A 25955-nucleotide genomic window follows, 5' to 3' on the forward strand; every position below is an offset into this window, starting at 1 on the left:
TTACCATAAGGCTTGCAAATGCTATCTTATAAACCTTATTTTAACCTGATAACAACTTAACACTATTTGCATAAACAAACACACAGCAAGAAGAAAACTAATAGAAACTAGTCTTAACTTTGCTCTCTACTTTTTAACTCTTTGTGATTTTCATTTATATCTTGTTGTGCTGCCTATATCTTAAAAAGTTGTTTAGTTATTATTTTTGATTTGTTCATTGTTTAGTCTTTATATGTAGGATAACAGTAGTTTGCACACACAGTTACAATGTTATAATATTCTGTGTATTTCTGTGTACTTACTATTACCAGTGAGTTTTGTACCTTCAGATGATTTCTTCTTGCTCATGAGCTTCCTTTTCTTTCTGATTGAAGTACTCCCTGTAGCATTTCTTGTAGGATCGGTCTGGAATTGATAAAATTCCTCAACTTTTGTCTTGGAAAGTCTTTATTTCTCCTTCCTGTTTGAAGGATATTTTCACCAGATATACTATTCTGGGGTAAAAGGTTTTTTTTTCTTCAGCACTTTAAATATGTCATGCCACTCTCTCCTGGCCTGTAAGGGTTCCACTGAAAAGGCTGCTGCCAGATGTATTGGAACTCCATTGTTTGTTATTTATCTCTTCTCTTGCTGCTTTTAGAATCTTTTCTTTATCCTTGACCTTTGGGAGTTTGATTATTAAATGCCTTGAGGTAGTTTTCTTTGGGTTAAATGTGCTTGGTGTTCTCTAGCCTTCTCATACTTGAATATAGGTATCTTTCTCTAGGTTTGGAAAGTTTTCTGTTATTATCCCTTTGAATAAACTTTCCACTCCTATCTCTTTCTCTACCTCCACTTTATGGGCAATAACTATTAGATTTGCCCCTTTGAGGCTATTTTCTAGATCCTATAAGCATGCTTCATTGTTGTTTATTCTTTTTTCTTTTGTCTCCTCTGACCATGTATTTTCAAATGGCCTGTCTTCAAGCTCAGTAATTATTTCTTGTGTTTGGTCCATTCTGCTATTAAAGGACTTTGATGCATTCTTCATTATGCCGATTGCATTTTTCAGCTCCAGAATTTCTGCTTGATTCTTTCTAATGATTTCAATCTCTTTGTTAAATTTATATGCTGGAATTCTGAATTCCTCCTCTGTGTTATTTGGAATTTCTTTGAGTTTCCTCAACACAGCTATTTTGAATTCTCTGTCTGAAAGGTCGCATATATCTGTTTCTCCAGCGTTAGTCCCTGGCACCTTATTTAATTCATTTGATGAGGTCATGGTTTTCCTGAATGGCGTTGATGCTAGCAGACATTCTTCAGTGTCTGGGCATTGAAGAGTTAGGTGTTTATTGTAGTCTTCATTGTCTGGGCTTATTTGTAGCCGTCCTTCTTGGAAAGGCTTTCTAGATATTTGAAAGGACTTAGGTGTTGTAATCTAAGCTGTTTCTGCTTTAGGGGGCACCCCAAGCCTAGTAACGCTGTGGTTCTTGCAGACTTGTAGATGTATTGCCTTGATGGTCTTGGACAAGATCCAAGATACTTCTCTGGATTCCAGCACATACTCTTGTTTTCTTCCCTTACTTCCTCCCAAAAATACAGAGTCTCTCTCTCTCTCTCACTCTCTCTCTCTCTCTCTGTCTCTCTCTCTGTTCTGAGCCACCTCAAGCTGGGGGTGGAGTGACACAAGCATCCTTGTGGCCATCACCACTATGACTGTGCTGGATCAGACCTGAAACCAGCACAGCTCTGGGTCTCGCCCAAGGCCTGCTGTAACCACCTCCTGGCTACTGCCTATGTTTGCTCAACGCCCTTGGGCTTTACAATCAGCAGGTGATACAGCCAGCCGGACCTGCATCCCTCCCTTCAGAATGGCAAGGTCCCCCAGGCCCTGGGTGGGTCCAGAAGTGCCATCTAGGAGTCAGGGACTAGAGTCAAAAACCTTAGCATTCCACCTGGTATTTTATTGTATTGCAGCTGAGCTGGCACTCAGACCACAAGATGCAGTCCTTCCCATTCTTCCCTCTTATTTGCAAAGACAGAGGAGCCTCACCTTGTAGCCACTGCCACCCCTGGCCATGGACAGTACTGCCAGACTTCTTCTGGTGTTCCCTTAAGGCCCAAGGTCTTAAGTCAACTTGTGGTGAATGCTGCCTGGCCTGAGACTTGCCCTTCAAGGCAGTGGGCTCCCCTCTATCCCGGGGCAGCTCCAGAAATGCTGTCTGAGTCAAGTCCTGGAATCAGGGACCCCAAAAGCCCTCTTGATGCTCTATCCCCCTGCAGCAGTGTTGGTACCTAAGTTATAAGGCAAAGTCCCCTTTACCTTTCCTTGTGCTTTCCTCAAGCAGAATGAGTTTTGCTCCATAGCCATCACAGCTGGGAATGTGCTGAATCTCACCTAGAGCCAGTAAGTCTCAGAGGCTCACCAAGGCCCTTGACATAGTACGAGGTTTCACTGCTGGTATTCAGGTTCCAAGGTCTCTTCAGTTAGCAGGCGATGAACGCTGGCAGGACTGGGTCCTTTCTTTTAAGGCAGCAGGTTCCCTTCTAGCCCAGGGTGTGTTCAGAAATGTCATCTGGAAGCTAGGGCCTGGCACAGGGGCCTCATGATTCTGACCGGTGCCCTATCCTGCTGTGGCTGAGCTGGTCTCCTAAATGCAAGACAAAGTCCTCCCCACTTTTCCCTCTCCTCTCCTCAAGTAGAAGGAAAGGGTCTCTTTTGGAGCCGCAAGCTGTGCAGCCTGGGATTAGGGGAGGAGTGATGCCGGTACTCCCTTGGATGCTTCAGCTAGTATTTCAGTATGTCATACTCCCCTTTACCCAGTTCACTGTCTCTGGGCCTAGTACAGCCCTAGGACTCGCCTAAGAGTTGCAATCTTTATGGACTAGACTGCCTTTCAAGTTTACTTGAGGCCAAGACCATTTTGGCCCTTGGTGGTGAGGTCTGTGGGCATTCAAGTTCAGACCTCTGAGATCAGCAATTTCCCTCAGCCTAGGGCTGGTTTAAATGCTCCCTCAATGCTGGGCACGGTGGCTTATGCCTGTAATCCCAGCACTTAGGGAGGCTGAGGTGGGTGGATCACTTGAGGCCAGGAGTTTGAGACCAGCCTGGCCAACATGGCGAAACCCAATCTCTACTGAAAATACAAAAATTAGCCAGGTGTGGTGGTGCATGCCGGTAATCCCAGCTACTCAGGAAGCAGAGATTCACTTGAACCTCGGAGGCAGAGGCTGCAGTGAGCCAAGATCGTACCACTGCACTCCAGCCAAGATGACAGAATGAGACTCCATCTCAAAAAGTAAGAATAAATAAATAAATAAATAAATAAATAAATGCTCTCTCAGTGGGTGGGTGTCAGCTGAGTTTGGTCTGGGTTTCCTTTCTGCTCTAACAGAATAGCACTGATTTCAGTGCCTCACAATTGTCTCCCACCAGGGCTCAGGGATTCTCTTTGTGCCACACCGCCACTGTGGGTTCAGGGGTTTGGGTGACATAGGAGATGCAGAACTTTTTTTTTCTATTTCTTCAGTGTCTCTCAGTTATATAAAATGAAAACCAGGTACTATGAGTGCTCACCTGAGTTTTGGTTCTTATGAAGGTGGTTTTTCCTGTGTCGATAGTTGCTAACTTGGTGTCCTCTCTGTCCAGATTCTCTTCCAGTATTGACAATCCTTTACGTAGAAAACTGTGTGTAATGAGTTCTAAAGGTTCTTATGACCCCTGATTGAGAAGCTGAATTAGAGATATTGGGTTTGGGAGCAGGTAGACCACTTTGAAACCTTTAGGGTTCTGGGTGGCTAGGGACATTGTCCAATATCAAAAGAACTTTAAAAAACAATCCCTTACTGGCAATGCATTTTCCGCCTTCAGGGACAAAGCATCGATGAAAGCAATCCAGAAAAATTGTTCTTGTTGACTAGGCTTCTTGAGAGACTTATTCACTATCAAGAGAACAGCATGGAAAAGACCTGCCCCCATGATTCAATTTTCCCACCAGGATCCTCCTACAACACGTGGGAATTGTGGGAGTTACAATTCAAGATGAGATTTAGGTGGGGACACAGCCAAACCATATGATTCCACCCTGGCCCCTCCCAAATCTCATGTCCTCACATTTCAAAACCAATCATGCCCTCCCAACAGTCCCGCAACAGTCCCGCAAAGTCTCAGCATTAACTCAAAAGTCCACAGTTCAACGTCTCATCTGAGACAAGGCAAGTCCCTTCCACCTATGGGCCTGTAAAATCAAAAGCAAGTTAGTTACTTCCTAGACACAATGAGGGTACAGGTATTGGGTAAATACACCATTCCAACTGGGAAAAATTGGCCAATAAGGGGGCTACAGGCCCCATGCATGTCGGAAATCTGGCAGGGCAGTCAAATCTTAAAACTCCAAAATGATCTCCTTTGACTCCATGTCTCACATCCAGGTCTTGCTGATGCAAGAGGTGAGTTCCCATGGTCTTAGGCAGCTCCGCCCCTGTGGCTTTGCAGGGTACAGCCTCCCTTCCAGCTGCTTTCACAGAGTGGCATTGAGTGTCTGTGGCTTTTCCAGGTGCACAGTGCAAATTATTGGTGGACCTACCATTCTGGGGTGGAGGGATGGTGGCCCTCTTCTCACAGTTCCACTAGGCAGTCCCCCAGTTATTGCTCTGTTTGGGGGTTTCAACCCCAAATTTCCCTTCTGCACTGTTCTAGCAGAGGTTCTCTGTGAGGGTCCTGCCCCTGCAGCAAACTTCTTTCTGGACATCCAGGCATATCCATACAGCCTCTGAAATCTAGGCAGAGGTTCCCAAACCTCAATTCTTGACTTCTGTGCACCCATAGGCTCAACCCCACATGGAAGCTGCCAAGGCTTGGCACTTGCACCTTCTGAAGCCATGGTGTGAGCTGTACTTTGGCTCCTTTTGGACACAGCTGGAGCAGTTGGGATGCAAGGCACCAAGTCCCTAGGCTGCACACAGCGGGGGGCCCTGGGCCTCGCACACAAAACCATTGTTTCCTCCTAAGCCTCCAGGCCTGTGGTGGGAGGGACTGCTGTGAAGACCTCTGACATACCTTGGAGACATTTTCCCCATGGTTTTGGGGATTAACATTTGGCTCCTCATTACTTATGGAAATTTCTGCAGCCGGCTTAAATTTCTCCTCAGAAAATGGGATTTTCTTTTCTATCACATTTTCAGGCTGCAAATTTTCCAAACCTTTATGCTCTGTTTCCCTTTTAAAACTGAATGCCTTTAACAGCACCCAAATCACCTCTTGAATGCTTTGCTTTTTAAAAATTTCTCACACCAGTTACCCTAAATCATCTTTCTAAGGTTCAAAGTTCCACAAATCACTAGGTCAGGGGCAAAATGCTGCCAGTCTCTTTGCTAAAACATAACAAGAGTCACCTTTCCTCCAGTTCCCAACAAGTTCCTCATCTCCATTTGAAACCACCTCAGTCTGGACTTTATTGTCCATATTGCTATCAGCATTTTGGGCAAAGCTATTCAACAAATCTCTAGGGAGTTCCAAACTTTCCTACATTTTCCTGTCTTCTTCTGAGCCCTCCAAACTTTGCCAACCTCTGCCTGTTACCCAGTTCTAAAGTCCCTTCCACGTTTTCAGGTATCTTTTCAGTAGCAATCCACTCTACTGGTACCAATTGACTGTATTAGTCTGTTTTCATGCTGCTGATAAAGACATGCCTGAGACTAAGGAATTTACAAAAGACAGAGGTTTAATTGACTTAGAGTTCCGCATGGCTGGGGAGGCCTCACAATCATGGCAGAAGGCAAGAAGGAGCAAGTCACATCCTACGTGGATGGCAGCAGGCAAAGAAAGAGAGCTTGTGCAGGAAAACTTCCATTTTTAAAACCACCAGATCTCGTGAGACTTACTTACTACCATGAGAACAGCATGGGAAACACCCGCCCCCATGATTCAATTATCTCCCTCCAGGTTCCTTCCATGACACGTGGAAATTGTGGGAGTTCCAATTCAAGATGAGCTTTGGGTGGGGACACAGCCAAACCATATCATTATTGAATCTGATTTGCTGAAATATTGTTTTACATTTTCATATCTAAGGTCATGAGGATCTGTAGTTTTTGTATCTTGTCACATCTTTATCTGGTTTTGGTATTGTGGTAATGTTGGTCTCACAGAATGAATTAGGGCATTTCACATGCTTCTGTTTTCTGGACTAGATTGTGAGAAATTGGTATTATTTCTTCCTTCAGTGTTTGGTAGAATTTATCAGTGAAGTCATCAGAACTTTACCGTTTTGTTTGTGGGAACATTTGAATTCAAAATTCAATTTGAATTTAAAAGGTACAGATTGTGTCATTTGTGTTATTAATTTCTTCTTGTGTAAAGTCTGACAGCTTGTGTCTTTTAAGAAATTTGTCCATTCCATCTAAGTTGTAGATTTTATTGGCATGAACTTGTTCATGTTCTCTTATTGTTTTAATACCTGTAGAATTTATGGTGATACTACTGCTCTCATTCCTGATATTGATAATTTATATCTTCTGTCTTTTTTCCTAATCAGTCTGGGTAGAGATTTATCAAGTTAATTGATTTGCCCCAAAAGCTAGCTTTGGTTTTATTGGTTATCTCCATTGTTTCTCTATTTTCTATTTCATTGATTTCTACACTGAAGTTAGCCTCCAGGGAAGGTAGATCACTCACTGTCATGTTTGTTTTTCAAGGACAGTCATCTGCCAGTGCCTCAGTCACCAAGGGACCAGGTGACTAAGCAATATCTATTACCCATTAATGCGTCCTGGAGGGAGCCATCTTGTGCTCCTGCAAGAATTATGCCCTGAAGTTGGCTGCTGATTCCCTCACTAAATGTTCCTCAGGGTGTTACCTGACACACACTGCTGGGCCAATCCATGGAAATCTCCATGATGTAATTCAGCCCAATGCAACAAGAATTCCGTGAACTTCCTCTATGCCAAGTATAGCATGGGTGCTGTGGAAGGAGGATGAAAATAGGAAGAAGACATAACCTCTGTCTTCAAGGGGTGCTCAGGATACTGGGGGTGACCGATACATATTCCTGAAAGAAGGCACCAGACCGATGGGGTGAGCCCACAGCAGAGGCCTACAGCTCTGTTCAGAATAAGGAAGCAGAGCAGGCTGAGAGAGGCAGCTCAGCAGAGTGCTTAGGCAAGCATAGGGTCACGACTCCCCACTGCAGGCAACATATCTGAGGAAAGCCATTTACAATAGGCAACGGTCACATTCCATCAAATCTCTGGAAGGGTTCATGGAGGCGGGGTTTTCAATCTTATTTCAGCCTTTCAAAGGCCTCTCAGGGTTTGGAAATGGAAGCGTCAATGTCTGTGCATTGCAGAGACGCAGGAGAGTCCCCATTTCCTGCCAGTTAGGAAGTCAGTGCTGAGGGCCTTACTGTCTGTCCTTGGCACATGAGATGCCAGTTCCTTTCTGGGCAGAGAGCTTTTGGTTGTCTGAGGATAACGTCGAAATTTTGCTTTGAAACACATTTCAAAAATATGAGCTTTATTCAAATTTACTTTTCTTTTTATCTTTCTGAATTGTTAAGGTCCAAAAGCATTGCTGAGTAATTCAGTTTCTAAACCCCCATTGCAGCACAGGGCATGATCTGCCCCAAGGCAAAGAACATAAGGTAGTCTTGTGTGGAAAACATACAAGTAGGTATCTCAGCAAATGCTGCTCATGTATTATTATGAGTAATTCATTGGCAGTGACTGTGTTTTTTTTTTTTTTTTTTTTTTTTTAATGAACGAATGACTACATGCCCTCTATTGGGGTCAGGTTTTGTGCCTTTACTTCTCCCACCTACTGTATCATAGTAGCTTAGAATCCCAGCTGCTCACTCTGGGCTGAAGTTCTCTGATGGCTTCTGCAGGGTGGACTGGCCTCCTTCCCCTATATGTGTGTCTACTGCTGACCTGTGGCTTTGCTGAGTCTGGCAAGCTCAGCATGGTAGTGAGTGCCCAGCATGGATGGGAGTGCCCATGGATGGGAGCCACTGGTTCACCGCGTGGTTGGTGGTGGAGAAACTCATTCTTAGGGGGCATGAGGTGGTTGCAGTCAGGCCAGAGGTAAGTTGGCAACTGCGAAAATCACTGAATTGCACAGTGAAGACTTATTCAACCTCATACACCCTGGAGGATCTAGACCGGGAGTTCATGGCTTTTGCCAATGCTCAATGGGAAGCAGAAGTACGAAGTTTGTTTTCTCTATTAATGAGTTCATCCAAATGTTTAGAATTTAATTTTTCACATTGCAGGAGTTTGTTTAGTGACCAAAAATTAGTAGAATACTTAAAGGAGAGTTCTTCCGATGCGGTGTTTCTGGATCCTTTAGATATGTGTGGCTTAATTGTTGCCAAATATTTCTCCCTCCTCTCTGTGGTCTTCGCCAGAGGAATACTTTGTCATTACCTTGAAGAAGGTGCACAGTGCCCTGCTTCTCTTTCCTACAGTCCTAGATATGTCTCAGGGTTTTCAGATGCGGTGACTTATTATTATTATTATTATTATTAATTTATTTATTTTTGAGACGGAGTCTTGCTCTGTCATCCAGGCTGGAGTGCAGTGGCGTGATCTCGGCTCACTGCAAACTCCGCCTCCCATGTTCACGCTATTCCTCTGCCTCAGCCTCCCAAGTAGCTGGGACTACAGGCGCCTGCCACCACGCCTGGCTAATTTTTTTTTTTGTATTTTTAGTGGAGACGGGGTTTCACCATGTTAGCCAGGATGGTCTCGATCTCCTGACCTTGTGATCCACCTGCCTTGGCCTCCCAAAGTGCTGGAATTACAGGGGTGAGCCACCACACCCAGCCTGGACGCCATGACTTTTAAGGAGAGAGTAAGGAACCACATCTTCCACTTAGAGGAGCATTTATTTTGCCCATATTTTTTCAAAAATGCCTTAAACATAGCCTCTGAAATTCTCCAAGCACCTGTCACGGCATGTGATCTCTACAGCCACACATCAATTTGGTGGTTGTGAATGGACTTTGTTTTGGAGTATCCCAAACCTGTGATGCCCAATATGATCTTCATTGGTGGTATCAACTGCAATCAGGGAAAGCCAGTGCCTATGGTAAGTCATTGCTCCTTTAGCACATTAAAAGTATTCTGGATCTGAATATTTAAAAAGATTCCTTACCGAACTGGGATTTGACATTTGTGTTTGTTGCATCTAAAATTTCTTTTCTATGTAAAAAATTATTTTGTGCCATCCACATGTTTGTTGGTTAGCAACTTTTATATAATGGCCTCGTTAATATGTATGTGTATACAATTGGTTAATTATTCATAATTTCCACTGCATTTTAAAAATTTTGAAACAGAGTATTGCTATGGTGCCCTGGCTGGACTCAAACTCCTGGGCTCAAGTGATCCTCCTATCTAAGCCTTCCAAGCAATTATGACTTTTTTAGTATTTTTGGAAAAATATTTAAAAGCACAATAAGAAATGAAAATTTCATTTTTAGCTAACCTGTACTACCTGCTGCAGTAAAATGTTCTTTGCAGTTTTGTATGCCTGTGTTTCCATTTGTTGAAATTATATATAAGCATATATGTAAATATTTATACTTATTTTATGAAAATCAAATCAACTATCAGGCTGGACATGTTGTTCTTTACTATGCGTTTTTACTTGCCAGTAAACCAGAGACATCTTCACAGATTTGACATGTTCTTTTAATAATTGCATGAAAGTCTTTACTTTGGATGCAACATAGACACAAGCTTTCCCAGGTGTTTTTCTGCTAAAGATTTGGCTAACTTCTTCAAAACAACAATGATAAGCAGATGTTATCTTTCTTTGACCCTGAAGAAAGTATAAAGCCGAATGCCCTTAGCCACCCAAAAAACTGTTACCATGATGTTTGGTCTTGTCCAGTCTGCTTTTGATTTGACTGGATCACTTTCATCTCTTGGTAGCCATTGCTTTGCTTGTGCTTTGTCTTCATTATCATATTGGTAAATCTATGTTTCATCTTCTGTTACAATCTTTGAAGAGATACTTCAAGGTTTTTTGTTTGTTTGTTTGTTTTGAGACAGAGTTTCACTCTTGTTGTCCAGGCTGGAGTGCAATGGTGCGATCTTGGCTCACCACAACCTCTGCCTCCTGGGTTCAAGCGATTCTCCTGCCTCAGCCTCCTGAGTAGCTGGGATTATAGGCACATGCCACCACACCCAGCTAATTTTGTAATTTTAGTAGAGGCAGGGTTTCTCCATGTTGGTCAGGCTGGTCTCGAACTCCTGACCTCAGGTGATCTGCCTGCCTCGGCCTCCCAAAGTGCTGGGATTACAGGTGTGAGCCACCGTACCTGGCCAAGGTCTGGATCCCACTTGTCTATAATTTCCATTGAAGGGTCTGTTCTTGTCTGCAGCTGATCTGGCTGCAATGGTTTTGGCACCCAACAAGTAGAAAATTTGTTCAACTGAAATTTTTGTCAGAATTGTGTAAACTGTCCTGACTGAGCTATCTATTGTGTTGGCTATTGTTTCTGCTGTTAATTGTCAGTCTTCTTCAGTTAGAGCATGAGCAAGATTAATTATTTCCTTGCAAATTGATATGGATGGTCTGCTGGTGTAGGCTTTATTTGCAACCTTGTCCTGTCCCTTCTTAAAAGGAATTACTCATTTGTAAACTGCAAATTTCTTTTGACCATTTTCCCCATTAACTTTTTTTTAAAGCATCAGTGATTTCACCATTCTTCCACTCATATCTCAGCATAAATTTTATGCTATTGCTTCAATTGCTGCAGAATTCATGTTGTTTTGATGGGGGCTTTTTTCCAACTGATGTCTTATCCTTCTTAGTGCCTCAAACTAGATCCTATTCAGACATGTTTTAACAAGTTAGTAAAAGTTTGTTTGGTGCAAAGAAATTTGAAATCCATGCTTAAGTTTTTCATAATATGAATTTTCATGAATTGTTTGATGATCCCTCATCTATTACTTTTTTAGCAATGGACCATGCAATTTTGGCTATGTTCTGGCTTCTTACAAGGTTTAGTAGACTTTGTAACACAGTTGTATGTCTCACACATTGGCAGCTGTTTGGTAAAGGATTGACTTTTCAGCCAACTCATGGGAAAATGAAATAATGTAAAAAACAGGAAGAATACAGTTTTAGACCTTTCAAGTGAGGCATGGCTTTCAGCTCTTGGCAAGAACAGGTGAGGAGATGCAAGCCTCTACAAGGCTAGACTTTTCAAAGTGCTTCTCTCCCCTTTACCCTCCTTCAGTTACAGCACCAAGCACCACCCAGTTATTACCTGCAGCCTCACCCTCTACCCAGTTGTGGGATCCTGCCACTTCCTGAACCCACACTGAGTTCCTTGTGGCTCACAGGGTCACCCAGAGGGCTTTCGAGATACGGAAAGCTATGTGTGATTTTATATCACCTATCATGTTAAGATATGTATAAAATAGGAAACATATTGGCCATATATCATTTTATATATTTTTGGTTTTACATGTCTAAAAAATACATGTTTTTTTGTATGTATTAAAGGATAGGTATGTGTAAGAGGTTTTATAGAAGTGGAAAGTTATATTTTTTGCATATCTTTATGAATTATAATAAAGGAAGGAAAATTCTCAAAGAGGAATTCAGATATCAAAGAGTGCCCTTTGACAAAGAGCCTTGGTTACAACATACCTACAAAAGTGAACTGTCATTGAAAGACCTATGGACACTGGATTTCTCTTTCCTTATTTAGAAGGGCAGGCTGTGTCTTGGAAAAGCATACAGTTTGTTGTATCTTGCTGGACAACAGGAGTCATAGTCTGAAGTGTCTGATGAGAAGGAAGCATCACTTGAAGGAGTGTGCATCTGTGCCTGTGTGTGTCCACATGAGTTTGTGTGTGTGCATGCACACATGTGTCAGCATGCAGTGTCTCAGATCCTACACAGGGGTTTTTCCTGAAGGTCTCCAGTAGCAAAAACTCATTGAGTCTATCCAGGGGAATTACATCCAATGCTGTAATTAAATACTTTAACAAAGATAGCAGATCATCATTCAAGAGAACATCAAGATAGTTTTAATTAAGAAAAAAAAAAAGGAATCACTGCCAGGCTTTTTTAGTTTTTGGTGAGTTCCAGCAGAATTGATGACTAGGTCCAGTAGGAAGGAATTCAGGATTACTCTGTACCATCCAGGGTGAGTGTAGCTCTGAAGAACTGGGGATGGGAGGTGACTGCACAGCAAGAAAAGATCTGGGCTTCCCCTATTGCTCTAAGATCTGGTTCCATTGTGAGATTCAAATTAAGAGTAAGCTGTTAATGGGCAAGTCCAAGGCCTCTCACCAGGATTATTTATTTCAACTTTTTTTTGTCAAAGTTTTCAAACGTATAGCAAGGAGAGACTACAGTGTAATGAGCACCCATATATCCATCTTCGTGTTACATAATTTTCAATATTTTATTATACTGATTCATGTATCTGCTCTTTTGTTTCTTTTTTTAAAAATAACTTTTGGCTATAATTTTTTAATGGAAATGCTGGAGATATCATTCTATCCCCAAATACTTCACTAAATATAAGAAATAAGGAAAATTTGTTACATAGCCATAATATCATTATCATTCCTCACAAAATCAATAACTCTTTAATATTGTCTCACTCATAATGCATAATGAAATTTTCCCTAATTGTCTCAAAAATGTCTTGTACATGCAGATCAGTAGAACGGAGTTGAGAATCCAGATATAAACCCATACATCCTTGGCCAATTGATTTTTACTGTGGTGCCAAGACTGTTCAAATGGGAAAGAATAATCTCTTCAACAGAGGTCGCTGGGACAGCTGCATATCCACATGCAAAAGAATGAAGATGCACCCTTATATGCAGAAACTAACTTGAAATGGATCAAATAGCTAAATAGAAAAGTTAGAAGTATAAAAGTTTAGAAGGAAACATTTGGGGAAGTATTTATGACCCAGATTTGGAAATAGTTTCTGTGATGTGACACACACATTGTTGTGTATGAGAAACAACAACAACAAAAAACACAGACATCAAAATAAAACACTTTTGTCTGTCAAGGACACTATCGAGAGAGTGGTGAAAAGTGAACCCACATGGCCTCCCTAAGATGTGCAAGTAAACACGTACATGCCTGACGTGGAGGCTCCTGGGAGGCAATCACAGTCCCAAAAGACCTGAAATTTCAAAATCCTGAATGTTAAGAGCCTGAGAGATCAACATCCTACAAATATAATTACAGAAAAAATAACTTTAAAAATTATTTATTTGAAAGATAATCTGTTTACGTTTTAAAAGGGGATTTATTTGAAAAACATATAAAAACACGACAGACCACTTCATAGGCCACTTTACACCATAAAATAGGGAATAATAACATACAGGTATCTTTGCAAGCGTAAACCCTCAGGTGTACTAATGACCTTCATATAGGTGTAGCAATTGTGAGAAGATGAATCATATTCTTAAAGTAATAGGTTAAAAAAGGAAAAGTATCAACATTTATTACTGTGGTTGGTAATCTTGTGCACTCAGGTTTGCAGCTTTGATCATCTGAAATACCATGAAAAATGACCTGAGACTTATCATGAGGTCAGTCAGAAACCTCTATGGGTCACCACCGCATACACAGTTGCTTAAAGTGCCCAAGTCTTAAGAAATTTTTTGTTTGTTTGTTTTTTTGAGACAGAGTCTCGCTCTGTTGCCTATGCTGGAGTGCAGTGGTGCGATCTCAGCTTACTGCAACATCTGCTGCCCGAGTTCAAGCGAATCTCCTGCCTCAGCCTCCTGGGTAGCTGGAATTACAGACGCCCACCACCACAGTCAGCAAATTTTTGTATTTTTAGTAGACATGGGGTTTTGCCATGTTGGCCAGGTTGGTCTTGAACTCCTGACTTCAGATGATCTGCCCTCCTCGGCCTCCCAAAGTCCTGAGATTACAGGCATGGGCCACCATGCCCGGCCAAGAAATGTTATCTTTCACAGATGCAGATGTACAAAAGGGACATCTCTTCATTATTGAGGACATTTCAACATTTGTACGTACATGCCTAATGCTTACACACTTACCCTTGTGCTAATGCACTTCCATGGAGTCAAATTTGTGAGCATAAAATGAATTAGAATTCTCCATAAGTCTATACACAGTCTCTGCCTTCAGTATTGGAAATGATATGAAGATGAAATACATAGCATAGCAAATTGTAAAAATAATGCTGACAATTTAACCTTGTGAAAAAACCTAAAAAGAAGAAAAAGTAAAAGAAAAAAACCTCCAAATTAACCTATCCTGTGATTGTGATTTTTGGGATTTTAGCTGTTAGAGAGTTTAGATTTCAGGGAGTTAGACCTTAGGGATTTGGATCCTTAGGGAATCAATATTTCAGAATTCAACCTTCAGGATTATGTGTTTTGGGGTTATGTCTTTCAGGATTGTGATCCAAACCCTATAGCATCTTGTTTCTTAGCATAACCTGTACTAATCGTAGATATATCTCTGTACTCCAGCAGAGCATCATGAAATTAAGTAGTTTACAGCAGAGAGTCTCAACCTATCAGTGATTAAGGAATAGAAAAAAACGTTTTCTGCAGTTGATTATATATTCATAATTGTTTGTAATATATAACAAAAATGAAAAGCTAGAAAGTGAAATGAAATAAACCACAGCCCTATAAAATGCGAAACTACTGATGATTGCTTGGCTGACATAGCAACACCAATTGCTCCAGGAATTTCTAAGCATTTCCTGCAGGGTCTGCACCCGTGCTGAGGTGGTTAGGTAACACAACGAGCTGCAAACCACATCTTGAACAGACTGTTTTAGACCCAGTCCAGTGGCTCTATGTGAGTAGTGTTTAATCAGAAATAAGGCCCAGCGCAGTGGCTCACACCTGTAATCCCTGCACTTAGGGAAACTGAGGTGGGCGGATCACCTGAGGTCAGGAGTTCGAGATCAGTCTGGCCAAAATGGCAAAACCCCGTCTCTACTAAAAATACAAAAATTAGCACGGTGTGTGGCGGGCACCTGTAATCATAGCTACTCGAGTCTGAGGCAGAAGAATCACTTGAACCTGGAAGATGGAGGTTGCAGTGAGCCGAGATCATACCACTGCACTCCAGCCTGGGCAACAGAGCAAGATTCTCTCTCAAAAAAAGAAAGAAAGAAAGAAAAAGTAAACAGAATACTAAAGAAAGAAAGAAAGAAAAAGAAAGAAAGAAAGAAAGGAAAAGTGAACAGAATACTTTCTGTTTTGTTAATGTGCTAATTACATGGTCACAAACAGTGACTAATTTATGATCACCAGGGCAAAGTCTATCATCAGCTACCTGTTTTCCTTGTAACCTTGTGTTTTGGGAACCTAGCAACTCTACTCCCCACTAAGTGACAACCCATGCAGGTTTGCCCAGAATATTCCCAGTTTAACACTGGAAGTCTCACGTCCTGGGAGACTCTTTATTCCCCAAGGAGCAGGGACAGCAGGTCACTGTCACTGGAGCACTGGAAGCTGGCCACATCATTAGCAGATTCAGAAGGGGCACGACTTAAGGAGGCTCATGCTTCTCTTGTCTTCTGCTTTCTGCTGTCATTTCCAATGGGTGACAAGTTCCTTCCATGCAGAAGCCAGGCCAGGAGATAAAGTCATCTTGTCCTAGAAAAACTGTTAGAAAGAAGGGAAACTGTCTAGTGTGTTTCGCCAAAAGAGTTTCACAGACTCTTCTCTTGTAGGGGATATGGGGGTGGATGATCACTGTCCTGGTCTCCCTGAAGCAAGGACGCCTCTCTGGCCTCAGGGTGCCTGTCAGGCAAGTCTCTCCTGTCCCTGGAGGTTCACAGAGCCGCATCCCTGCAATAGCAATGCTAAGTGGGGTTGGCTTTGAGCCCCAGCCATTCTCTTAACAATTCTTTTAGTTAAGTATCAGTTCCCCCATCCCCTCACTCCAGCATTTTTTGCCTCTTGCTATGATCAGTTTTCTCACTTTCACCTTTATACCTCTGATCACTGAAAAATTACAGAATTATAAGTTTGGAAAAGGAGTCTTTATTTCTTGGAAAAGGTTACAGCCTTCAAGGCGGCCATCTAGCTGGCTGGGAAGCATGACCTCTGGCAAATACCAGAGACAGGTCCTTGAAAGGAGAAGGGATGGGGTAGGAGCTTTATGCTGAACAAACTGGCTAAACATACATATTCACCAGGTTACAGGAGGAGCTATGAATATTTATGAAGGCCGTGCTGACTCATGCGTATTGAACACACATGCATGTTACATATGACCCGTGTTCACCCTGGGGTGGAGACATCATATTTAAATGGATTACAATTAGGCCCTGTACATCAAAAGGTCTCTTCAGGGCACAAAGGCACTCAAATTCACAGTCTCCGTAAATTGGCCAGAACCAGTCTGTGGTCACCAGTCACTGGTCTTCTTACCAGGAGAAAGTTACTGAAATCAGCCTCTTGTCCAATGAAAGCAGTATTTGTGGCTTATGGAACAAGGGATGGGCATCAGTTAGCATCTGGTGGAGCTGCACTTGTTTAACATTGTTTTTCTCTAGACCTGTGCTTATTTAGCTGCTAGAGAAAAAGAAAAACTCTGTGGCAGTCGGAACATAGTTGATTCTTTAAGTGTAGGCGCCCACGACTCAACTCTTGCCTGGCGTGGCTTGAGGTCTTGTGTGTAGTTTGGTATCTGATGGCCACAAAAAGTCCATTGTGTCCATCTCATCTCTATTTTAACACTAAAGTGGGTCAGTTGTGTTTATACCACAAAAGGGAGGGGTGTGACGAGGTGTGTCCAGCCTTCTGTCCCGTCATGGCTGTGACTCAGTGTTGAAGGTTTCTTTGGGGTCCCGCTGGCCAGGAGGGTTCGATTCACTTGTTGTGGGAGACGGGTGGCACTTAGTATTTTCTTTTCAGTTTACACATTCCTGGGCATCCCTATTAAGATGTGCAGATAAACACGCATGTGCTTCATGTGGCAGCTCCCTTAGTTAAACATCTTTTTTTTTTTTTTCCTTTCCTGTGAGTCTTCCTGAAACAGGTGAGTCCAGGTGGAGCCTCCGCCTGCGTTAGGACCTAACCTTTCTACGTCTTTATGAAATCCCTGGTGTCAGTTACTGCTGCTTCCCCTCACCAGCTTCTTTCCTTTGGTCTACCCTAAGAATGTGATACCCAACACAATACACCATCTCTTTGGCCCACTCAAGACATTCTGGTGATGCCCTGTGGCCTGCTGGCCCCCACTAGCTATCAAGGTCCCCCAACATCTTGCCTTTCCTGGCTCATGGGCTTTATTTTATGCCACTCTTCATGCTCAGAAGCACCTGGTCGTTTAGTTTTTTTGTGTTGCTCTAAAGGAATACCTGGGGCTGGGTAATGTATAAAGAAGAGATAATATCTGGCCCTCAGTTCTGCAGGCTGTATAAGAAGCATGGTACCAACATCTGTTTCTGGCAAAAGACTTGGGCTACTTCCACTCATGGCAGAAGGTGAATGTGGAAGGTGCTGATCACATGGTGAGAAAGAAGCGAGAGAAAAAGGAGGGGTTGCCAGGATCTTTTTAACAATCAGTTCTTGCAGGAGCAATAGGACAGGAACTCACCCATTATCGGGAAAAACATACTAGGTCATTTGTGAGAGATCCATCCCTGTAACCCAGATACCTCCCACTAAGCCCCACCTCCAACATTAGGGATTAAATTTCAACACTTGACTTGAGGGAGTCAGATATCTAAACTATATCATTTGATATGGTCAGTCTTTTTGATTGCAGCTATTCTAATGGGCATGTAAATTAAATTGCAATTTTAATTTGATTTTCCTATTTAAATATGATGTTGAGCATCTTTACGTGTGACTGTTTGCCATCTGTATATGTTCTTTGGTAAATGTTCAGGTCTATGCCACTTTTTAAGCAATTGGGTTTTCTCTTCATTATTGAGGTTTAGAAGTTATTTATATATTCTGGATATTTATACTTTATCAGTTTCTGGACTTTTTTCCATGAAACTTTTTATTTTAGAAGAAATTTATGCAAGGTTGCAAGAACCAGCATAGAGAATTTTCATATCCTGTGCCTAGTTTCCTCCTCTTTTTTTTTTTTTTTTTTTGAGACAAAGTGTCACTCTGTCACCCAGGCTGGAGTGCAGTGGGGCAATCTTGGCTCACTGCAACCTCTGCCTCCTGGGTTCAAATGATTCTTGTGCCTCAGCCTCCTGAGTAGCTGGGATTACAGGTGCACACCACCATGCCCAGCTAATTTTTGTATTTTTAGTAGAGACAGGGTTTCACCATGTTGACCAGGTTGGCCTCAAACTCCTGACCTCAAGAGACCCACCGACCTTGGCCTCCCAAAGTGCTGGGATTACAGGTGTGAGCAATGACACCCATCCTCCCCTATTGTTAAATGTTACATTACTATAGCATATTATCACAACTCATTAACCAATATTTGATACATTATGATGAACTAAAGTCTATGTTCTCTGCAGATGTCGTTAATTTTTACCTAATGTCCTTTTTCATTTCTAGGATCCCATCCAGGATACCAAATGACATTTAGCCCATCACGTCCCCTTCATCTCCTCTACCGTGTGACAGTTTTTCAGACTTTCCTTGTTTTCGATGACTTTGACAGTTTTGAGCAGTTCTGGTCAGATGTTCTGTAGAATGTTTCTCAGTCTTGGTTTGTCTGATGTTTTGATCATGGTTAGACTGGGGTTATAGGTTTTGGGAAGTAAGACCACAAAGGTAATGTCTTTTCTTGCTTTCTTGACTATGGATAGCCAACTCTTGAAAAGAGTAGTCTTTTCTCCACTGAATTGTCTTTGCACTTTTGTAAAAACTTGGTTGTTCATACTTCCAAACATCTATTTCTGGACTTTCTACTCTGTTCCATTGATCCAGTTGTGAAATATGTGATAATTATAGCTTTGTAATGTCTTGAAATGAGTAGTATTAGCTCTCTAATTTTTTTCAAAGTTGTTTTTGCTATTGTAGGTTTTCTACATTTCTGTATGAATTTTAGAATCAGTTTGCCAATTTGCACAAAGAAAAGCCTGTTGGGATTTTGGTTGAAATCATATTTAAGTTACAGTTCAATTGGGGAGAAACAGCATCCTAACGATTTTGAGTTTTCCAATTCATGAACGTATCTCTATATTCAGATCTCTCCTCAGTGTTTTAGTTTTCAGTGTAGTCTTTCACATCTTTGATCAGATTTATCCCTAAGTATTTCATGTTTTTGATGTTGTTTAAGTGGTATTTTCATTCAATTTGCAATTGTTCATTGCTAGTACAGTTGACCCTTGAACAATGTGGGGATTAGGGATACCAACCTTGCAGGTAGTCTAAAATACACATATCATTTTGACTCCCATAACTTAACTATTAATAGCCTACTGTATAGCAGAAGCCTTACCAATAACGTAAATAGCCAATGAACACATATTTGATATGCTTTATGTGTTATATACTGTATTATTGTAATAAAGTCAGCTAGATAAAAGAAAATGTTATTAAGAAAATTTTAAGGTTTGAGAAAAAATTTTAGGTTGAGAAAAAATGTATTAAGTATTCATTAAGTGGGAGTGGATCATCATAAAGATCTTCCTTTTGATTGTCCTCCACTGAGTAGGCTGAGGAGGAAGAGAAGGGGTTGGTCTTGCTTTTTCAGGGATGGCAGACGAGGAAGAGGTGGAGGAGGTGGAAAGGGAGGCAGGAGAGGCAGGCACACTCGATTTAACTTAATGGAAATACATCATAATTATTGTCTGACATTTTTGCTCTTTCAGTTCTTTAAAAATGCTTGATATAGTATGAATTCTTCACCATTTGCTTTAGTTTCAGTGCCCATATCATAAAAGGGTACAATTTGTAAAAGAAGTCAAAAGCAGTCTTCAATAATCGGAATCCTTCTGCGAGATTGTCTAATGTCAATTCATTTTCTGACACTGCTTCTTCTGTATCTTCTTCCTCATTGTCTGGTACTGATTCAAAAGCACTCATCTCATCAAGTCATCTTCTGTTAATTCCTCAGGTGTGGTGTCTATTAGCTTTTAAATATCTCCAAGATCTCTGTCTTCAAACTCTTTATGCCCGCCTTGTTTTTCTTGCCTGCCATATCCACAATTTCTTTCATGAGTCCCTTGATTGGCTCTGTTTTAAGTCCTGTGAAGTCACGCACAACATCTGGACACAGTTTTCTGCAGCGATAATGTATTGTTTAGGGCTTGATGGCTTTCACAGCTTTTTCTATACAACAAGGACATCTTCCACAGTGTAATCCTTCTAGATTTTCATGATGTTCGCCCCGCTGACATTCTCTTCCATAGTGTTGACAATCCTTTCCATAGAAAACCATGTGTAATGAGCCTTAAAGTGCCTTGTAACCCCTTGCTCTAACGGCTGAATTAGAGATGATGTTTGAGGACATGGAGACCACTTTGGCTCTTTTTGTGTTGAATTCATGGGGTTCTGGATGGCTAGAGGCATTGTCCAATATCAAAAGTAATTTAAAAGACAGTCCTTTAGTGGCAAGGTATTTCTGATTTCAGAGACAAAGCATTGGTTTTCATGGAACCAGTTCGGAAAAAGTGTTTCTGTGGTACTGGCCTTCCTGTTCTACAACAAAAAGACTGGGAGCTGGCGTTTATTTTTTCCCTTAAAGGCTCAAGGATTAGCAGCTTTATAGATAAGGTTATTCTTAATCATAAATTGGACTGTATTTGCATAAGACGACAGAGTTAGTCTATCTCTTCCTGGCTTAAATCCTCGTGCCCGCTTCTCTTCCTTACTTATAAATGTCTTTTGTGGCATTTTTTTTTCTCTAGAATAGGGCACTTTTGCATGAATTAAAAACTGGCTCAGGCAGATATTCGTTCTCCTCAATGCTTCTCTTCATGGGGTCTGGGAAGTCACCTGCTACCTCTTGTTTGGCAGAAGTTGCTTCTGTTATCTTGAGATTTTAAAAGTCAAACCTCTTTCTAAAACTAGCAAACCATCCTTTGCTGCCATTAAATTCTCCAGCTTTATATCCTTCAGTTTTATTTAGCTTTATGTTGTCATATAATGACTTTGTTTTTCTCAGGTCATATTAGAGTATATAGGTATGCCTTTCTTATAACCATCCTACACCCACATAAAAGCTACATTTTTTATAATAAAATTTTATTTAGATAATCATGATACAGAATTACTCTTTGACAAATTATCTATGGATGTAATGACTCTAGTTTCAGACTTTTTTTTCTGAAATATGTGAGCATTCCCCAACAGTCTGGTCTATTTTCCTACCTTAATTTTCTACTTTTGGTCTTGGATTTGTTGATAGGGCACAGAGGACTTCCCATGGGGCTGTAAAGAACTTATTTCTCTGTGTGGGCTGTGCACACCATGGTGCTGTCATTACCGTTACCACCAGGAGACTCCTTAAACGCTTAGGATATATGGTAGTATTCACTTGGTTAAAAAATCTGCCAGTTTCTCAGTAAGACCTTTCTCACTATTAATCTTTAACCCACGGATGGAATCCTAGTTCCTTTTATCCATTAACTCTTTGAATATCCTTCTTTCTACCTTGGCAGTGGAGTCCATTGAGATTGGAAAGCTGCATTTTTAATATGAGATAAAAAGATATTTTGGAAAAAGTGCAAGGTTTGAAGCCTGCTGGCATCACTGCAATGAAGACTTACTGAATTTTCTTTCTTTCTTTATTTTTAAACAAAAGTCCTTATCTGGATTCTTTTTTTTTTTTTAATGATCGCCAACCACAGCTGCAGTCCTCAACCTATGGTACATATCAAGCAATTCAACTTTTCTTGTAATATCATGAATTTCTCTGCTTCATGGGAGCACTGAGGCATCACTAGTGACACTTTGTATGGGTCCCATGGTATTATTTAGAGTTTCTGATATGCACCAAACATGACAAACAATGCATGAGAACTGTGAGATCAGTGCTTACTGTGATGCACAATTTACTGGAGGGATGAACTGTACACATGGAGATGATCAGCCTCACACGGCGTACTGAGTGGATACTTGCAACACTTGAACTCCCTGCAATAGCAACAGGGGGTGGCTATGAAGTTATCGCAATAGTACAGTAGGCACAGTTAACTCTATGCACTTATGACTTAATGCTGCAAACTTACCTTTGTTACTTTTCTCTTGACTACAAGTGGTGTCATGTATAGTCTGTAAGTGTTTGTGTGCATAAGTTTTGATAAATTTTAACTATTTTAAATAGATTTGTGTCTATTATATGGTAGTAAATGATAAAATAGACTCGTTGCTATATATATTTTAGGCATTCCTGACATACTCAAGTTTTTCTTAAAATTTTCACTATTGTAGGCTATGTGGTTTATCTGCAAGTTTTTCAATTTGTTGCAAATCTCCATAACATTTTCTAATATATTTATTGCAACAAATCTGCCCATAAATGGACCAACACCGTTGAAACTCTTAATGTTCATGAGTAACCATTTATGTAAATGAAATTAACTTTTACTTATTATATCCTGCAACCATGCTAAACTTACTTATTTGTTCTTGGAGGTTGTTGTAGAGTTTGTTGGAATTTCCCCATAGATGATCATGTTGACTGTGAATGAGATCCTTTCACTTTTCAGATCTGGATTTAAATTTCTTTTTCTTGTTTGACTGCATTGAATAGAACAATGTTGAATGGAAGTAGTAATTAGCCCCCATTCTTGGCATGTGTCTGATCTGAGGAGTGGAGCATTCAGTCTTTCACCGTTAAGGATGATGTTAGCTGTGGGTTTTTCCAAGATGCCCTTCATTAGCTTTGGAAACTTCTCTTCTTTTCCTAGTTTGCTGAGAGTTTTTTTTTTTTTTGTCAGATATGAATTTTGGACTCTGTCAAACACTTTTTCTGTAACTGTTAAGATTGCTACATGGTTATACAGTTTTAGTTTATTTATATGGTATGTTACTTAGATTTATTTTTAAAGCTTATTTATTTTATCATTAATTATGGTGAAATACACATAGCATAAACCTTGTCATCTTCACCGCTTTAGGTGCACAGTTCAGTATCCAGTGTATTCACATTGCTGTGCAACCAACACCACCATTCATTTGCAGAACTCTCTTCATCTTCCCAAACGGAAGCTTGGGACCCATTAAACAATAATTGCCCATTCCCCTCTCCTCCAAGCCCTGGTGTAACCACCCAGGGGATTCACCTTGCCTGCTGCCTAGACAGAGTCAATATATCAAGACAGGGGAATTGCAATAGAGAAAGAGTAATTAATGCAGAGCCAGCCGTGTGGTAGACCGGAGTTTTATTATTACTCAAATCAGTCTCCCCAAGCAATTTGGGGAACAGTTTTTAAGGAATACTTGGTGGGTTGGGGGAATCCAGTAATCCAGGAGTGCTGATTGGTCAGGGATGAAATCTTGGGCAGTTGAAGCTGTCTTCTTGCACTGAGTCAGTTCCTGGGTGGGGGCCACAAGAGCAGATGAGCCAGTTTATCTATCTGGGTGGTGCCAGCAGATCCATCAAGGACAGGGTCTGCAAAATATCTCAAGCACTGATCTTAGGAGTGGTTTAGGGAGGGTCAGAATCTCGTAACCTCCATCTGCATGAATCCTAAACCATAATTTCTAATCTTGTGGCTAATGCTAGTCCTACAAAGGGAATCTAGTCCCCTGGCAAGAAGGAGGTCTGCTTTGAGAAAGGGCTGTTATTGTCTTTGTTTTAAACAACTATAAAATAAGTTTCTCCCAAAGTTGGTTCAGTCTATGTCCAGGAATGAACAAGGACAGCTTGGAGGTTAGAAGCAAGATGGAGTCAGTTAAGTTAGATCTTTTTCACTGTCTCAGGCATAATTTTGCAAAGGCGGTTTCATTTGCAACCACCATTCCTCTTTTTGATTCTATGAATTTCTCTATTTTAGATACCTCATACAAGTAGAATGATATAACTTCCAACTTTAAGTCATTTCTTTGTCCTTGCATCTAAGTGTAGGTTGTTACAAGCAGCCAGGCCACATCTGGAATACTTTGCTGCTTAGAAATTTCTTCTGCCAGACACCCTAGGTCATCACTCTCAAGTTTAAAGTTCCACAGATTCCTAGAGCATGGACTCAATGCAGCCAAGTTCTTTGTTAAGGCATAGCACGGGTGACCTTTGCTCAAGTTCTGAATAACTTCCTCATTTTCACATGAGACCTCATTAGCCTGGCCCTCACTGCTGATTTTGCTATCAGTATTTTGGTCACAAGCATTTAATCAGTCTCTAAGAAGGTCCAAGCTTTCCTTCATCTTCCTGTCTTCTTCTGAGCCCTCCAAACTCTTCAAACATCTGCCTGCTACCAAGTTCCAAAGTTGCTTCCACATTTTCAGTATCTTTATAGCAACATCTCAGTACCAATTTTCTATTAGTACGATTTTCTGTTGGTACCAATTTTCTACTCTTCATTACGTTGCCATAAAGGAATGCCTGAGACTGGGTAATTTATAAATAAAAGAGGTTTAATTGGCTCAAGATTTTGCAGGCTGTACAAGCATGGCACTGCCATCTGTTCATATTCTGGGGAAGCCTCAGGGAGTGTTTACTCATGGTAGAAGATGAAGCAGGAGCATGTCACATAACAAAAGCAGGATCAAGAGAGAGTTGGTGGGGGAGGTTCACACACTTAACCGTATCTTGTGAATACTCACTGACTATTGCAAGGACAACACAAAGCCATGAGGGATCCACCCCCATGATCCAAACACCTCCCACCAGGCCCCACCTCCAACATTGGGTATCATATTTCAACATGAGATTTGGGTGGGGACAAATATCCAAGCTATAACATTGAACTGTGATTTGACATTTTCATTTGTCGCATTTGGAATTTTTTTCCAGTTTCATGAATCCTTTTGTGCCACTTCATGGACCTCTCAGTTAACAAATTTTATAATTGTAGATCATATCCAGGTTGCATTTAAAGATACTCTTTTTGGGAAAATACCAAAAACCACAGTGAGAAATGAAACTTCCCTTTATTGCTAATTCTATAGAAAATGCTCTTAGCAGTTTTGTTTGCATCATTTTCATTTTTTGAAATTATTTTATGCATATGCAGATATCTAATGTATATTCTCACACCTATTTTGTTAAAATAAAATCTAGTACCAGGCTGGACATATTGTTCTTTACTTTGCATTTTTCATTTGCCGATAAATTATAGATGTCTTTAGAGGCCAATGCAGACTGATTTGACAAGTTCTTTCAGTAATGACATAAAAGCCTTTACTTTGGATTTAATGTAGTTTTTTCAACCAATTAATATTGATATAGATTTAGGCATTTTCCAAATTTGTCTTTGTGCACATTAGTATGTAAACACTCTTTAATACTTTCTTTACATTACTATGTTTCCATATTCGTAGCCTCTGATGAATTCTTCATCATGTGCATCCCCAGCAGCTTTACTTCTCTCATTGAACCCTGACTGCTATAGAATGGAAGTGGTGGCTGTGGCAAAGTAGTGCCTTGTACACTTTTTGACTTGAAATACAGGAGGCAGAAGCAATAGGAATGAGGGTAGAGGCTAGACCATAGCTCTACTGGAGTTTCTGCAGGAAAGGCAAGGTGGGGCAGGAGAAACAGTTTAGCATTGGTTGGTTTGAATAATTTCAGTGGTCTCTGAGGTCTAAGGGCAGGCCCTTTGCTATCTGTAATAATTGGCTGACCCAGGGAGGTGCACTGCATCCATACCAGATAGGGATTTTTAAGATGCAAAAATATAATAATATACAGAAAATTTAAAAATACACACAATACAGGAAGTATTTTATTCTTATGGATAAATACCCAACAGTGGAATAGTTGTGATCTATGGTAGGTGTATGGTTACCTTTTTAAGAATTTGCCAGACAATATTTACAAGCGGCCAGACCAAGGTGCCCTCCCACCACCTGCATATGAGAGGTCCAGCTGTTCACACTCACCAACACTGGATGTCTTAGTC

At 40.9% G+C, this 25955-nt stretch overlaps 1 pseudogene; it reads left to right on the forward strand.

Annotated features, from left to right (window-relative positions):
• The first annotated feature begins 6955 nt into the window (after positions 1 to 6955).
• Positions 6956 to 9174, forward strand: LOC100976424 (UDP-glucuronosyltransferase 1A8-like; annotated as a pseudogene).
• Positions 9175 to 25955: the final 16781 nt, after the last annotated feature.

Source organism: Pan paniscus, chromosome 13 (genome assembly GCF_029289425.2).
Source record: "Pan paniscus chromosome 13, NHGRI_mPanPan1-v2.0_pri, whole genome shotgun sequence".
Lineage (NCBI taxonomy): Eukaryota > Metazoa > Chordata > Mammalia > Primates > Hominidae > Pan > Pan paniscus.